Source organism: Hyperolius riggenbachi, chromosome 2 (genome assembly GCF_040937935.1).
Source record: "Hyperolius riggenbachi isolate aHypRig1 chromosome 2, aHypRig1.pri, whole genome shotgun sequence".
NCBI lineage: Eukaryota > Metazoa > Chordata > Amphibia > Anura > Hyperoliidae > Hyperolius > Hyperolius riggenbachi.
Window position 1 is genome coordinate 21,464,918 of NC_090647.1, and position 15,141 is coordinate 21,480,058.

Below are 15,141 nucleotides of genomic sequence, written 5' to 3' on the forward strand. Positions count from 1 at the left end.
AGTCAAACAAAAAAAATGAGTTTTACTCACCTGGGGCTTCCAATAGCTCCCTGCAGCTGTCCGGTGCCCTCGCCGTCTCCCTCCGATCCTCCTGGCTCCGCCGGCAGCCACTTCCTGTTTCGGTGACAGGAGCTGTCAGGCTGGGGACGTGAGTGATTCTTTGCGTTCCTGGCCACAATAGCGCCATCTATGCTGCTATAGCATATATCATATACCATATAGCAGCATAGAGGGTGCTAATGTGTCTGGGAACACGAAGAATCACTCGCGTCCCCAGCCTGTCAGCTCCTGTCACCGAAACAGGAAGTGGCTGCCGGCGGGGCCAGGAGGATCGGAGGGAGACGGCGAGGGCACCGGACAGCTGCAGGGGGCTATTGGAAGCCCTAGGTGAGTAAAACTCATTTTTTTTGTTTGACTTAAGTGTCCCTTTAAGGGCCTTACAGACCTGTTTCCACCCAATCTCGGCTGCATGGTTGCATAACTTGTTAGCATGGTAACAATTTAAAAGTTAACCTTTTTGTAGATGGTCAGGGCTGAGGTTTGCAGTGTTAATTACACATATATAGTGAGTAGGAATGCCACATCCTTGCCTGACCTGGTGGGAGAGCAGGAAGAAAGCCACCCAGTCGCGGTTGGTAACAGTGTGGTCCACCACCACAAAATGTGTATGGACAGAATTTTATTTTATGAGATGTATGGGGTTTTTTTGTTTCTTTTTTTCAATTTTCAAAATGGATTAAAATGGATTATGTCAAAAACACAAGTATGTTATATATGTATGTATTTTTCAATTTTTCAAAATTAAATTTGACAAACAAGATAAACTAAACAAAAAGAGGGTGCTAGTTCACGCACACCAGCCCCCACCCCCCTCCCTTCTCATTCTTGGTTCTTCAGACACCATGGTGGAGTTTCAGGTAGCCTGCATTCCATTGCTTGCAAGCCTCCACTGCATGGCTCTGCGCTGCAGTGGAATTGCACCAGCACAAATGGCAGGCAGGCCTGCTGTCAGGCTGCCACCCACTGAACACCAATGGCAACTGGTGGCAAGCCTCCACTGTGTGACTCTGCATTGGAGTTGCGCGACACCACCACATCACCCCCACTACGAATAGCAGGCAAGTCTGCAGCTGCCAGCCTGACACCTGCTGACTTAACATTTTTTGAAATTATCATTGAAATTATGACCCGGCGTTGCCCTGGTATGTATTTGATTGGTGTTGGCTCCATCCACTTTTCCTAACCCTAAGGGCTGGTTCAGACAGACGTTTCGGTGGCGTCACATTAGGGGGCATTGCGGCGGCTGCGCGGTCAGGCTTTCAGTAGCCTTCGCATTGCGTTGTGTTGCGGTCTTGTTTTTATTCCCCTAGGGGGACATTAGCCGTCGCGGTTGGCCGCCCCCTGGAAGCTACATGTCGCTTCCAGGGGCAGCTCGAACGCTCGCGAATATCGGGACCCGAACGCCGCGTTTGTGCAAACGCGCGCAAAAGCTCGGTGTAAACGTTTACCGCGACGTTCCGAACGCTTCCGGTAAACGTTCCGCAACCGTCCGTCTGAACCAGCCCTTAACACACAAACACTTAATGACCAAGTTTATGAGCTTTGGCGTCTTTGGCATCAATAATTTGTATATTCCCATGGAAATTAAACAGATCAGGTTGTTTGTGGATCCGCCCCTCTCCAGCATTTGAACCCCAGTCACCCAATGACCAACTGTAGAAGGTTTGAGGCATCTGCTATTACCAGTGTAAAAATGGCAGCAATTCAGATATTCCCTTTGAAAATCAACAAATGCATTTTGATTGGCTATTATAGGCTCCACCCACTTCCCTAAATATTAATCAGTCACCCAGTGATCATGTGGGCAAAGTTTGAGAACCCTGCCATTTACAGTGTAAAAATAGCTGCAGTTTATATTTTTCCAGTAAAATTTGTTTTTGGCCCCGCCCACTTTTTTGTAACCTGGACACACAGTCACTCAATGACCAAGTTTGTGAGCTTTGGGGTCCTTGACATCAATAATTTGTATTTTCCCAGTGAAATGAAACAAATCTGATTGGCTGTGGCACCGCCCCCTTTTCTAAATTTAAACGCCAGTGACCCAATGACCAACTGTAGTTTATATTTTCCCATGTAAAAAGTTTGTTGTTTTTCGCTCCGCCCACTATTTCTAACCTTGACGTACAGTCATTCAATGACCAAGTGTATGAGCTCGAGGGTGCATGGCATCAATAAGTTGCAATTTCCCACTAAAATTAAACAAATCTGATTGGCTGTTTGTGGCCCTCCCCCTTTTCAGAATTTAAACCCCAGTTTCCCAGTGACTGACTGTACCTGAATTGAGGCCTCTGCCATTAAGAGTGATTTTCAAGGGAAATATTTACATTGCTGCCCTTCATACAATCAATCCCAGCCACCCAGTGACCAACTGTGCCAAGTTTGAGAACACTGCCGTTAACAGTGTAAGAATTGCTGCAGTTTATAATGTCCCATGTAAAAAATGTAGTTGTTGGCACCACCCACCTTTTCTAACCTTGACATACAATCAGTCAATTACCAAGTTTATGAGCTTTGGGGTCCTTGGTATCAATTTGTATATTCCCATTGAAATTAAACAAATCTGATTGGCTGTTTGTGGTTCTGCCCCCTTTTTGCATTTGAACCCTCAGTTACCCAGTGACCAACTGTACCAGGTTTGAGACATCTGCTATTAACAGTGTAAGAATGGCAGCAATTTAAATATTCCCCTTGAAAATCAATAGGTGAATTTTGATTGGCTGTTGTAGGCTCCACCCATTTTCCTGAATATTAATACCAGTCACCCAGTGACCAACTGTGCAAAGTTTGACAAGCCTGCCATTAACAGTGTGAAAATGGCTGCAGTTTATATTTTCCTATTGAAATTTGTTTTTGGCTCTGCCCATTTTTTGAAACCTTGACACACAGTCACTCAATTACCAAGTTTGTGAGCTTTCAGGTTCCTGGCATAAAAAAATGTGTGAATGGAAGCAGTTTATCCACCAAGGAAATCTGATTGGCTGTTTTTGGCCCCGCCCCTTTAGTGAATTTGGACCCCAGTCACCCAATGACCGACTGTACCAAGTTTGAAGCCTCTGCCATTAAAGTGAACCAGAGACCTTGGACAAAAGTTTTTATACATACCTGGGGCTTCCTCCAGCCCCATAAGCCTGGATCGCTCCCACACCGCCGTCCTCCGCTGCTTCTATCCGCTGGTACCCGGGTCTCGTACTTACGGCCAGTTGAGCCAGTTGACACAAGCGCAGTGCGTCACTGCCGGCGGACGCGACCAATTGTACGCAAGAACAGGGACTTCTCCATACCCTTATGCATGCGCCTCCATACTACGCAGGCGCATGCGTAAGGATATGGAGAGAGCCCCTTCATACGTACAATTGGCCGCGTCCACCGGAAGTGACGGGACCCGGTAGCGGCAATAGAGACAGCAGAGGACGGCGGCGTGGGAGCTATCCAGGCTTATGGGGCTGGAGGAAGCCCCAGGTATTTATGAAAGCTTTTTCCTTTTTTTTACACTGGTCGTCTCTGGTTCTGTAACGATTGTGGAATTCTCTCCGTGATCAGCGCACAAGACGTGCGCTGACACTGCGGAAATCCTCCACAAGCGTGTAATTTGAGGAAACCCAGCAAAAGGTGCAATGCACCTGTAGAGGGAAATTCCTGTCGGCAGGTGGCGCTGTGGAGTGCAGAGGAACAACTCCTCTGCCCTACCACACACGCCAGACAGGAATTGCACGAAGGGAAGAAACGCAGGGCAAGATAGCCCTGAAAGAGAGAGATCAAAGCGATAGAGGGTATGTGTGTCCACCAAACTAGTCGCCACCCTGCGACGATGAACACACAACCATGAAGACAAAGCGAGAATGCAATTGCCAGAGATGGCGATTGCTAACAGCGACACAAGACCGAATAAGCACAGATGAGGAATGTATGTATGTCCACCAATCTAGCCGCCAACCTGCGATGGTGGACACACAACAGAAGAAACCAAGTGAGAACGCAATCGCAAGAGAAGTGACTGGGGAAGAGAAAGAGCACAGGGACAGATTGTATGTGTGTGCACCAAACTAGCCGCCCACCCGCGACGGTGCACACACAACAGCAGATATGAAACAGGAACGCAATCGCGAGAGAGGCGATTGCCAGAGGTGACACAAGGCTACAGCAAGGCAGAACACGAGAGTAGCAAAGGCACAGCAAATCATACAATGAGAAGATAAGTAAAATAACAAACGTTAACTAAACGCAAACACCGCACTCATTCGCAACAGTGCGCGTGTTTATGCGCGGTCTCCGCGTGTTAAGCACAACAGAGACAAGCACGCCTAACTAACCACGGACAGACAAACATAAAACAGAGGACGCGAGCGCTTGCTTAACGGTTACCTCACCGAGCCTTCAGCAAGCGTTCGTAGCAGACAAGACAGATACACGAAAACAGAAATAAGCGAGAGATAGGATCCACAGCACTAGCGCAAGGCGAGTGCGATCCTGGCAAGACAGAACAGATAAGATAGCTGGTAGCAACTGCTGCTCCAGCTATACTCCAAGAACAAAGATCAGAACGACTTCCTGTCGACCACCGCTGGGACAGGACAATCGCAACAGACAAACAAAACAGATATGCAATCCTAACTGCACTAGAGAAACTGCCTAGTGCAGTTCCAGGAATTACTCTAGGCTAATCTTCAAACGAAGAGCACGGCTGACACTCCAGGCGAGTGTTACACAGGAACTAACTCTTATGACCAGCAAAGGACTCTGGGAAACATAGCTCTTTATACTGCCAGTCATCAAAGGAGGCAGGTAAGGGATTTGCATAACGAGTGTGTGCAAATTCCTCAGCAGCAAAACAGACCAGAAACTTGTAATGGAAAAACAGGTCTCTCTTGCAGAGACCTGCAGCCCACAGACTAGAGGAATGGTCAAACAGCTGTCTGCCAGCACATCCAGCTGAGCGGATCATTACAGGTTCCCTTTAACAGTGTAAGAATGGCAGCAGTTTAAATATTCCCCTTAAAAAACAATAGGTGAATTTTATTGGCTATTTTAGGCTCCATGCACTTTTCTGAATCTTAATCTCATTCATCCATTGACCAAGTGTGCCAAGTTTGAGAACCCTGCGATTAACAGTCTACGAATGGCTGCAGTTTACACTTTCCCATTAAAAATGAATGGCTGAAATTTGATTTGCTGTTTTATGCTCCGCCCACTTTACCTGGATTTGTAACCTCGGTCACCAAGTGACCACCTGTGCCAAGTGTGGGGACTCTGGCTTGATTACTGTGAGAATGGCAGCCTTTTACATTTTTTCCATTGACTTGAATGGGTGAAATCTGATTTGCTGTTTGTAGCTCCGCCCAGGTGTGCAGGGAGGACGCGAGACCCCCAGAACATATCATCTGTATACTAAGTTTCGTTCAAATCGGTCAAGCCGTTTTCGAGTGATCGTGGCACATACACACACACATACATACATATACACATACATCCGATTTTATATATATACTAGCTGATTGCCCGGCGTTGCCCGGGTATGTATTTGGCTGGTGTTGGCTCCACCTACTTTTTCTAACCCTAACACACAATTACTCACTGACCAAGTTTGTGAGCTTTGCAGTCTTTGGTATCAATAATTTGCATTGAAATGAAACAAATCTGAATGGCTGTGTGTGGCTCCACCCCCTTTTCTGAATTTGAACCCCAGTCATCCAATAACCAACTGTACCAGGTTTGAGGCCTGTGCCATTAACAGTTCAAGAATGGTAGCAATTAAATATTCCCTTTGAAAAGCAACAGGTGAAGTTTGATTCACTTTTGTAGACTCCACCCACTTTTTTGAATATTAATCACAGTCACCCAGTGACCAACTGTGCAAAGTTTAAAAACCCTGCCATTAACAGAATGGCTGCAGTTTACATTTTCCCAGTGAAATTTGTATTTGTCTCCACCCACTGATGACCCGGCGTTGCCCGGGTATGTATTTGACTGGTGTTGGCTCCGCCCACTTTCTAACCCTAACACCCAAACAGTCAATGACCAAGTTTGTGAGCTTTGGGGTCCTTGGCATCAATAATTTGTATATTCCCATAGAAATTAAACAAATCAGATAGGCTGTTTGTGGCTCCACCCCTCTCCAGCATTTGAACCCCAGTCACCCAATGACCAACTGTAGCAGGTTTGAGGCATCTGCTATTAACAGTGTAAAAATGGCAGCAATTTAAATATTCCACTTGAAAATCAACAGGGGAATTTTGATTGGCTATTATAGGCTCCACCCACTTCCCTGAATATTAATCTCAGTCACTCAGTGACCATCTGGGCAAAGATTGGGAACCCTGAAATAAACAGTGTAAGAAGGGCTGCAGTTTACACTTTCCCAGTGAATGTTGTTTTGGCTCCGCCCACTTTTTGTAACCTGGACACAAAGTCACTACTCAATGCCCAAGTTTGTGAGTTTTGGGGTCCATGGCATCAATAATTTGTATTTTCCCATGAAATGAAACAAATCTGATTCACTGTTTGTGGCTCTGTCCCCTTTTCTGAATTTGAACCTCAGTGACCCAATGACCAACTGTACCAGGTATGAGGCTTGTGCCATTAACAGTGCAAGAATGGAAGCAATTTTAATATTCTCCTTGAAAAGTGACATGTGATTTTTGATTGGCATTTTTAGGCTCCACCCACTTTTCTGAATATGAATCCCAGTCACCCAGTAACCAGCTATGCTAAGTTTGAGAATTAACAGTGAAGAAGTGTTGCAGTTTACAATTTCCCAGAAAAATCTGTTTTTAACTCCACCCACTTTTTGTAACCTGGACACACAGTCACTGCTCAATGACCAAGTTTGTGAGCTTTTGGGTTCCTGGCATCAAAATTGTGCTAATGGAAGCAGTTTATGCAGCAAAGAAATCTGGCTCCGCCCTTTGCTGAATTTGAACCCCAAACCCTTAACGACCGACTGTTGCAGGTTTGAGGCCTCTGCTATTAACAGTGTGAGAATGGCTGCAGTTTCAATATTCCCCTTGAAAATCAATAGGTGAATGTTGATTGGCTCTTGTAGGCTCCACCTGCTTTTCCTAATATTAATCCTAGTCACCCAGTGACCAACTGTGTGAAGTTTGAGAACCCTACCATTAACAGTGTAAGAAAAGCTGCAGTTTACATTTCCCCATGTAAGAAGTTAGTTTTTTTGGCTCCGCCCACTATTTCTAATGTTGACATACAGTCACTTATGACCAAATTTATGAGCTTTGGTGTCTTTAGCATCAATAAGTTGCATTTTACCATTGAAATCAAACAAATCTGATTGGCTGTTTTTGGCCCACTCCCTTTAGAATTTAAACCCCAGTCTCCCAGTGACTAACTGTAGCAGATGTTAGGCCTCTGCCATTAAGAGTGCATGAATGGCAGCAATGTAAATATTTCCCTTGAAAATCAATAAGTACATTTTGATTGGCTGTTGTAGGCTCCACCCACATTTCTGAATATTAGTCCCAGTCACCCAGTGGCCAATTGTGTAAAGTTTGGGAACCCTGCAATGTAAAAAACCCTGCAATGTAAAAAAGGTGAATTTGGATTGACTGCTGTAGGCTCCACCCACTTTTCTGAATATTAGTCCCAGTCACCCAGTGGCCAACTGTGTCACGTTTGAGAACCCTGCCAATAACAGAATGGCTGAACTCAATCTAACAAATCTGATTGGCTGTTTGTGGCTCCACCCCTTTAGTGATTTTGGACCCCAGTCACCCAATGACTGACTGTATCAGGTTTGAGGCCTCTGCCACTAACAGTGTAAGAATGGTAGCAATGTGAATATTCCCCTTGAAAATCAATAAGTACATTTTGATTGGCTGTTGTAGGCTCCACCTACATTTCTGAATATTCATCCCAGTCACCCAGTGGCCAATTGTGTAAAGTTTGGGAACCCTGCAATGTAAAAAATGAAGTTGTTGCCACCGCCCACTTTTTCTAACCTTGACATACTGTCACTCAATTATCAAGTTTATCAGCTTTGGGGTCCTTGGTATCAATACTTTGTATATTCCCATTGAAAAATAAACAAATCTGGCTGTTTGTGGCTCCGCCCCCTTCCTGAATTTGGACCCTAGTCACCCAGTGACCAACTGTACCAGGTTTGAGGCATCTGCTTTTACCAGTATAAGAGAATGGTAGCAGATGAAATATTTCCTTTGAAAATCAACAGGTGAATTTTTATTGGCTGTTGTAGGCTCCACCCACCTTCCAAAATCTTAATCTGTCACCCAATGACCAACTGTGCAAAGTTTGAGAATCCTGCCATTAACGGTGTAAGAATGGCTGCAGTTTATATTTTCCCAGTAAAAGTTGTTTTGTCTCCACCCACTTTTTGTAACCTTGACACACAGTCACTCAATGACCAAGTTTGTGAGCTGTCAGGTTCCTGGCATCAAAAATGTGTGAATGGAAGCAGTTTATCCACCAAGGAAATCTGATTGGCTGTATGTGGCCCCGCCCCTTTAGTGAATTTGGACCCCAGTCACCCAATGACCGACTGTAGCAAGTTTGAAGCCTCTGCCATTAAAAGTGTAAGAATAGCAGCAGTTTAAATATTCCCCTTGAAAATCAATATGTGAATTTTGATTGGCTGTTGTAGGCTCCACCCATTTTCTTGAATCTTAATCACATCCACCCAGTGACCAAGTGTGGCAAGTTTGAGAACCCTGCGATTAACAGTCTAAGAATGGCTGCAGTTTACATTTTCCCATTTAAGATGAACGGCTGAAATTTGATTGGCTGTTTTATGCTCCGCCCACTTTCCCTCAATTTGTAACCTCGGTCACCAAGTGACCAACTGTGCCAAGTGTGGGGACTCTGGCTTGATTACTGTGAGAATGGCGGCCTTTTACATTTTTTCCATTGACTTGAATGGGTGGAAACTGATTTGCTGTTTGTAGCTCCGCCCACGTGTGCAGGGGGGCCGCGAGACCCCCAGAACATATCATCCCAGGTGGTAAGGGATCTGTGTACCAAGTTTCGTTCAAATCTGTCAAGCCGTTTTCGCGTGATCGCGGCACACACACACACACACACACACACACGCACACGCACACGCACGCACACACACATATATACGCACACACACACACACACACACATCCGATTTTATATATATAGATAGATTACCATGATATGTTGTATTTTTTTATAAATAAATTTGTATTTTTTAATTTGTTACAAATAACAAATCTATACATAAATAACTGTCAAATATTTTTTTTATCAATAACTTTCACAAATAGGCCCAAGAAAAAAATAAAATTTCACCTGTACACTGAGCCAGTCTGCCTCAGTTGAGCACGCATGCAGCACCCACGCACCTCAGAGCCTTACAAACCTGTTAGCGCTCAATCTCGGTAAATGCGGCATTTGGTGTGGCAGTGTGAAGCGGGCATAACCCTTACATCACCACTCTGGACATTTTAAAGCAGCTCTTTATTCCTCAAATGTGGGAATGTTCTGTGATTTCTGCCCTTTAGGGATTAAAACCCGACTTTGCGCCAACTCTGTAATTTTTGGTGGGACTTTTGTCATGGATCCCCCTCTTCTATACCCCTGTCCAGGTGATAGAGCCTTCGAAACTAGTTTTCCATCACTTTTGTAGCCAGAAACAGTGTAGTTTGTGAAATTTGCCTGCCCTTTAAGTCTATGGAGGTTCGCCCGGTTCGTGCAAATCCAAACTTTTCTGAGATGTTCAGATTCAACGTTCATGAACCCAAAATCTGATGTTTGCGACATTTAATCTGGCTTACCAATAAAGGGCCGGATTCCTCTGCTCGGCTCCCTCCCTCTAAAGTTACGTGCTGTGCATGCGTAGATTTAACTCACCCAATCACACTTTCCAGCAGTGATCTCCATGACAACGGCAGTGTCATGTGACCTGCCATCAGAATGTACGCTACCGTAGCCGTGGATATTATCGCTGGAAAATGTGATTGGGTGAGTTACATCCTGTAGGAAACCTGTCAGAGTTGCATACTTAGGGAGAGAAGGAAGAGAAGAAGGAATCAAGGAGAATGTGGCCTGTAGCCTGAAAAGTTTGCCCACCCCTGATTTAACCTTTGGTCTTCTGATTCCAGGTGTGACAATGGCATCTGCGGATGTGACTGCTGAGCTCCGCTGCTCCATCTGTATGGAGATCTATAGAGATCCTGTGACCTTGCCGTGTGGCCACAACTTCTGCCGGGGCTGCATCACACAAGCCTGGGACCATCAGGTGCTTCTAAGGGAATATAAATGTCCTGAATGTCAGAAGATATACAGGAGGAGACCTGAGCTGGTGAGGAACACAACGTTACACAATATAGCTGAGGCTTTTCATTCTATAGAGACAGATCCACAGAAGAAGAAATGTTCTGTTCATAATGAACTAATTACATATTTCTGCACTAATGATAATGCCTATGTCTGTGTGTCCTGCTCTATGACTGGAGAACATGCTGGCCATAAAGTGATGTCTATTGATAAGGCCTCTGAAATGATGAAGGGGGTGATAAGAAATTCTCTGCAGAAACTCAAGACAGAGACAGAGGAGGCTGAGAAAAGAGTCCAGAGTCTGGAGGAACGCAGGAAGAAAGCTCAAGAAAAAGCAGATAGTGAAACAGAGAGAGTCACTGCCCTATTTAGAGACATCAGGAGACAGCTGGACGGTCTGGAGAAGAGAGTCCTGAGTGACATCACAAAGCAGGCACAGCGGGTGTCACAATCATACAAGGATGCCATTCAGCAGCTGGAGATAAAGAAGGAGGAGCTGTCCAGGAAGATGTGTCCCATTAAGGAACTGTGTAAAATGACTGATCCACTGACTGTCTTACAGGAATCAGACACAGGTGACTTGTTTCACATGGAGGACAGAGAGAGACATGATAAACAGCTCCATGATGGAGGGGATCTGGATGTGGCCGGCATCTCACACACATTACACACAGGACTATCTGATATTATGTATAGGGTAATTGTGCAGAAATGTACATACACACAGGCCTATCCACATTCTAGGACAGAGGACACAGTTCCCATCACTGCTAAACGCTCCAGGCTAGACCTCAAGTCCACCCCCACCGTACAAAACATGCAACGCCAGGCTGGGGGGACAAATATTGGAGCTGCACAGCAAACATCAGGGCTGCCAGTGTATGCAGACATATTACTGGATGTAAACACAGCTGCTAATAATCTACATATATCAAAAAACAGGAAAACTGCATCCTGGTCAGACAGAAGCCAGAATCACACCGAAACACCAGAGAGATTTCAGTGGTCTCAGGTCTTGAGCAGCCAGAGATTCTCCTCAGGGCGACATTACTGGGAAGTGGATGTTGGGAAATCAGAAAACTGGAGAGTCGGGATGTGTTACCCCAGTATAGACAGGAGAGGAGATCAGTCACTGATTGGATATAATAACAAGTCCTGGTGTTTGGAAAGGGGGTATAATCAGTATTCAGTGAGACATGACAATAAAGAGATCCGGTTACCAGACGAGATCCCCAGTGATAGAGTCAGGATATGTCTGGATTATGAGGCCGGGCAGATCTCCTTTTATGCCCTGTGTGACCCCATCAGACACCTCCACACTTTCACTGCTGCCTTCACTGAGCCCCTTTATGCTGGGCTGTGGGTATGGGGAGGTTATTTAACCACTTCAGCCTACAGGGTTGAGAATTTTTTACATCTGAGCAACTTTCACCTCCCATTCATTTGCCAATAACTTTATCAATACTCATCACAATGAATTGATCTATATCTTGTTTTTTTCCACCACCAATTAGGCTTTCTGTGGGTGGTACATTTTGCTAAGAGCCACTTTACTGTAAATGCATTTTAACAGGAAGAATAAGAAAAAAAAACGGAAAAAATTCATTATTTCTCAGTTTTCAGCCATTATAGTTTTAAAATAATACATGCCTCCATAATTAAAACTCACGTATTGTATTTGCCCATATGTCCCGGGTATTACACCGTTAAAATTATGTCCCTATCACAATGTATGGCGACAATATTTTATTTGGAAATAAAGGTGCATTTTTTCAATTTGCGTCCATCACTATTTAGAAGACCATAATTTAATAAATCATTTTGATATACTTCTTTGACATGAACATTTAAAAAAGTTTAGACCCTTAGGTAACTATTTATGTTTTTTTTTTATTATCGTAATTTTTTTTTAATTTTTTATTAAAACTTGTATGTGGGTATTTTTTGGTGTGGGAGGTAAACAGGGGATTTTACAAGGGTAAAAATGTATTTATTGCATGTAAAGTGATTTTTGGTGTACTTTGCTATTTGGCCACAAGATGGCCACAGTCAAAAAGTCCTGGGAGCGATCGATCTCGCTCCCAGGAAGAAGATAGAGGCAGGGGAACTTTTTGATCTCAGAAAAGCCGCAGCGTCTGAAGAGACGCTGTTGGCTTTTCTCCAGGGGGGTCCGATCAGTGAAAGGGATTTATAATCCCTTTCATTGATCGCTGGGCTAACGGCCCCCAGCGGGAGCATGCACGGGGGGCCCGCGGGAGCGAGCGCGACCCGCGAGAGTGCGAGCAGCCTAACTGGACAAAAATTTTCGTCCAGTTAGGCTGAAGTGGTTAAATATATGTCTGGGGATCAGGGGCGGGTTGAGGCAGAAGCGAGAGAGGCTCCAGCCTCAGGGCGCAGTGTAGGAGGGGACTCACAACTCACTCAGCTATCATTCCCCTATTGTGTTTGAAACAGAGAGAAATAAGAAAAGGGGATACATGGCAGTGACTGCAAGCCAGATAATTAGAGATGAAGGTGTTGGGGAGGTTATGGGCCCTGTGGCGCCTCTTAGTCTAATAGCAATCAGGGGGGTGACAGCTGGGTGGGAGGGATGGAGGGGAGCACTTTGGGGTCTCAGCCTTGGAAGCTGGAGGACCTTGTCCCAGCTCTGTAGGGGATTTGAGGTCTACCCACTGGTGACATCACAGGGGAGAACCATGATTCCATGTGGAATTTGGTGAGAGTATGGGTAGCCACTACAAGTTTCGGGTAGGGTTCACACTTTCACTAAAAATATACCCACTCAGGAATGCTTGTTCAAATGTTTTTTTATTGTTTATTTTGTAATTGTTATACCCTGTATGCTGTTGTACAGCGCCACGGAAGATGCAGGCACTATATAAATCAATAATAATAATAATAGAGCGAATAAAAACTGAGAAACGGATCCCAATCTATGGGCTTGATTCACAAAGCCGTGCTAACTCGTAGCACGGTCGCGTTAGCATTTTGCACGCGTTATAACGCTCATAACATTTTTTGTGTGCAATCGCAAATTTTCGCTCGGAATCGCAAATTTTCATTTGAACGTGAAAATTCGTGATAGCTGCGGAAGCAAAACGCTAGCGACCGTGCTATGAGTTAGCATGGCTTTGTGAATCAACCCGTATATCTATCTTCTATATATATATAATAGAGTAAGTGCCTCAACCTTCAAGCAAGAAGAAGAAGTATCGCCCTGCCCCCAGGGCCGGTCCAAGCAAGAAGAAGGGGCTGGTCCAAGCAAGAAGAAGTAGCACCCTGCCCCCAGGGCCGGTCCAAGCAAGAAGAAGGGGCTGGTCCAAGCAAGAAGAAGAAGTAGCGCCCTGCCCCCAGGGGTGGTCCTACACTTGCCGCCGAACTGGAGAGGGTAGCGGGCAGGAAGGGGGTATTGGGCACAGCGGCTTTGAGGGGGGTCGGACACCCTCCTCCCTCACCTGGGTCCCCCATTTGCGCTCCCCCTCTAGCTTAAGTTCAGCAGCAGCCGCCGCTATTAGTAAGAGGCAGCTTGCGGGGATGACTCACCTCTTCGGCGTTCCAGCGTGTGTTCCACTGTCGTCACTTCCTGCAATGCCGTCCACTTACAATACAGTGGGCGGCATTGCAGAAAGTGATGACAGATGGGGGACCCAGGTGAGGGAGGGGGGGTCCTACCCCCCCCCCCCCCCCCCGCTGTGCCCAACACCTCTTTCCCGCCTGCTACCCCCTCCAGCTCGGCGTATGCTACGCCACGTGTCGGCTAGTATATATAAAATCGCATGTATGTGTTGAAAGGAGTCGTTGCTATGTAAGTTCATGTCATGGCCTTGTCAGATATCAGATGTTTTTAGACTATTTAAGTTCCTGGCGCCAGGACATAAACTGGTTAACAGAACACACACAGACACAGAATGTGAGCACACAATATGCTAGTTCTTTACTTCAGTTGCTTTCCTTATATCCTACTCAATACAGGATTTGCTCATGCGCAGTATATCATCATATGTCACCATAATTACAGAAAGTCATGTGATTTACAAGAAATAGCACAGTTCAATGATCACGGGGAAATATGTTATTTATGACCTTCCAGGTGTCCCCATTTGGGGCACTTAGGGGTTTTGCCCAGCAAGAAGAATTTGACTATTCTCTATTTCATGCAGCCAGCTCTTCCTGCACAGATGTGTGTGTGTGGCTGGTTGTTCTATAGACACTTTAATATCACACTGATTAGATACATGTATGCTTGTATATGAAATTGATCTATATACTAATACATATATACTAATATATATATATATATATATATATATATATATATATATATACCTACATACAGGGCCGGTTCTAGACAGGCACATATAAGGGGGCAGACAGAAATTTGCAGGGGGCATAAAAAAAAACCCTGCGCCGCGCGGTGCGCCGAAAAATGGGCGTGGTCGTGCAGCAGACCGTGGGTGTGGTCATGGGTGGGGACAAATATACATGACTTTCGCAGTGGTGTTAAAGGTCTGCTGGGATAGTTTGAGCTCTGCTGTAGTGTATCCCCCAAAAATATATGTGATCTGACAGCATTTCACCAAAAATACACTGCCAAGTTGCTGATGTATGGCACCCTTAAAGGAAACCAGAGATGATTGATACTGTTTTATACATACCCAGGTCTTCCTCCAGCCCCATGCACACAGATCGCTCCCACGCCGCCGTCCTCCGCTGCCTGCAGCTCCGGTATTGGGTCACGTTAGTTCAGCCAGTCTGCGCAAGAGGAACTGCGCTCTTTACGTATCTCTCCAGCGACCACCGGAGAGATACATA

At 45.3% G+C, this 15,141-nt stretch overlaps 1 pseudogene; it reads left to right on the forward strand.

The window, feature by feature from the left end:
• The window catches only part of LOC137544654 (uncharacterized), a 79,209-nt pseudogene extending 67,163 nt beyond the window's left edge, over positions 1–12,046 (forward strand).
• The last annotated feature ends 3,095 nt before the right edge of the window (positions 12,047–15,141 follow it).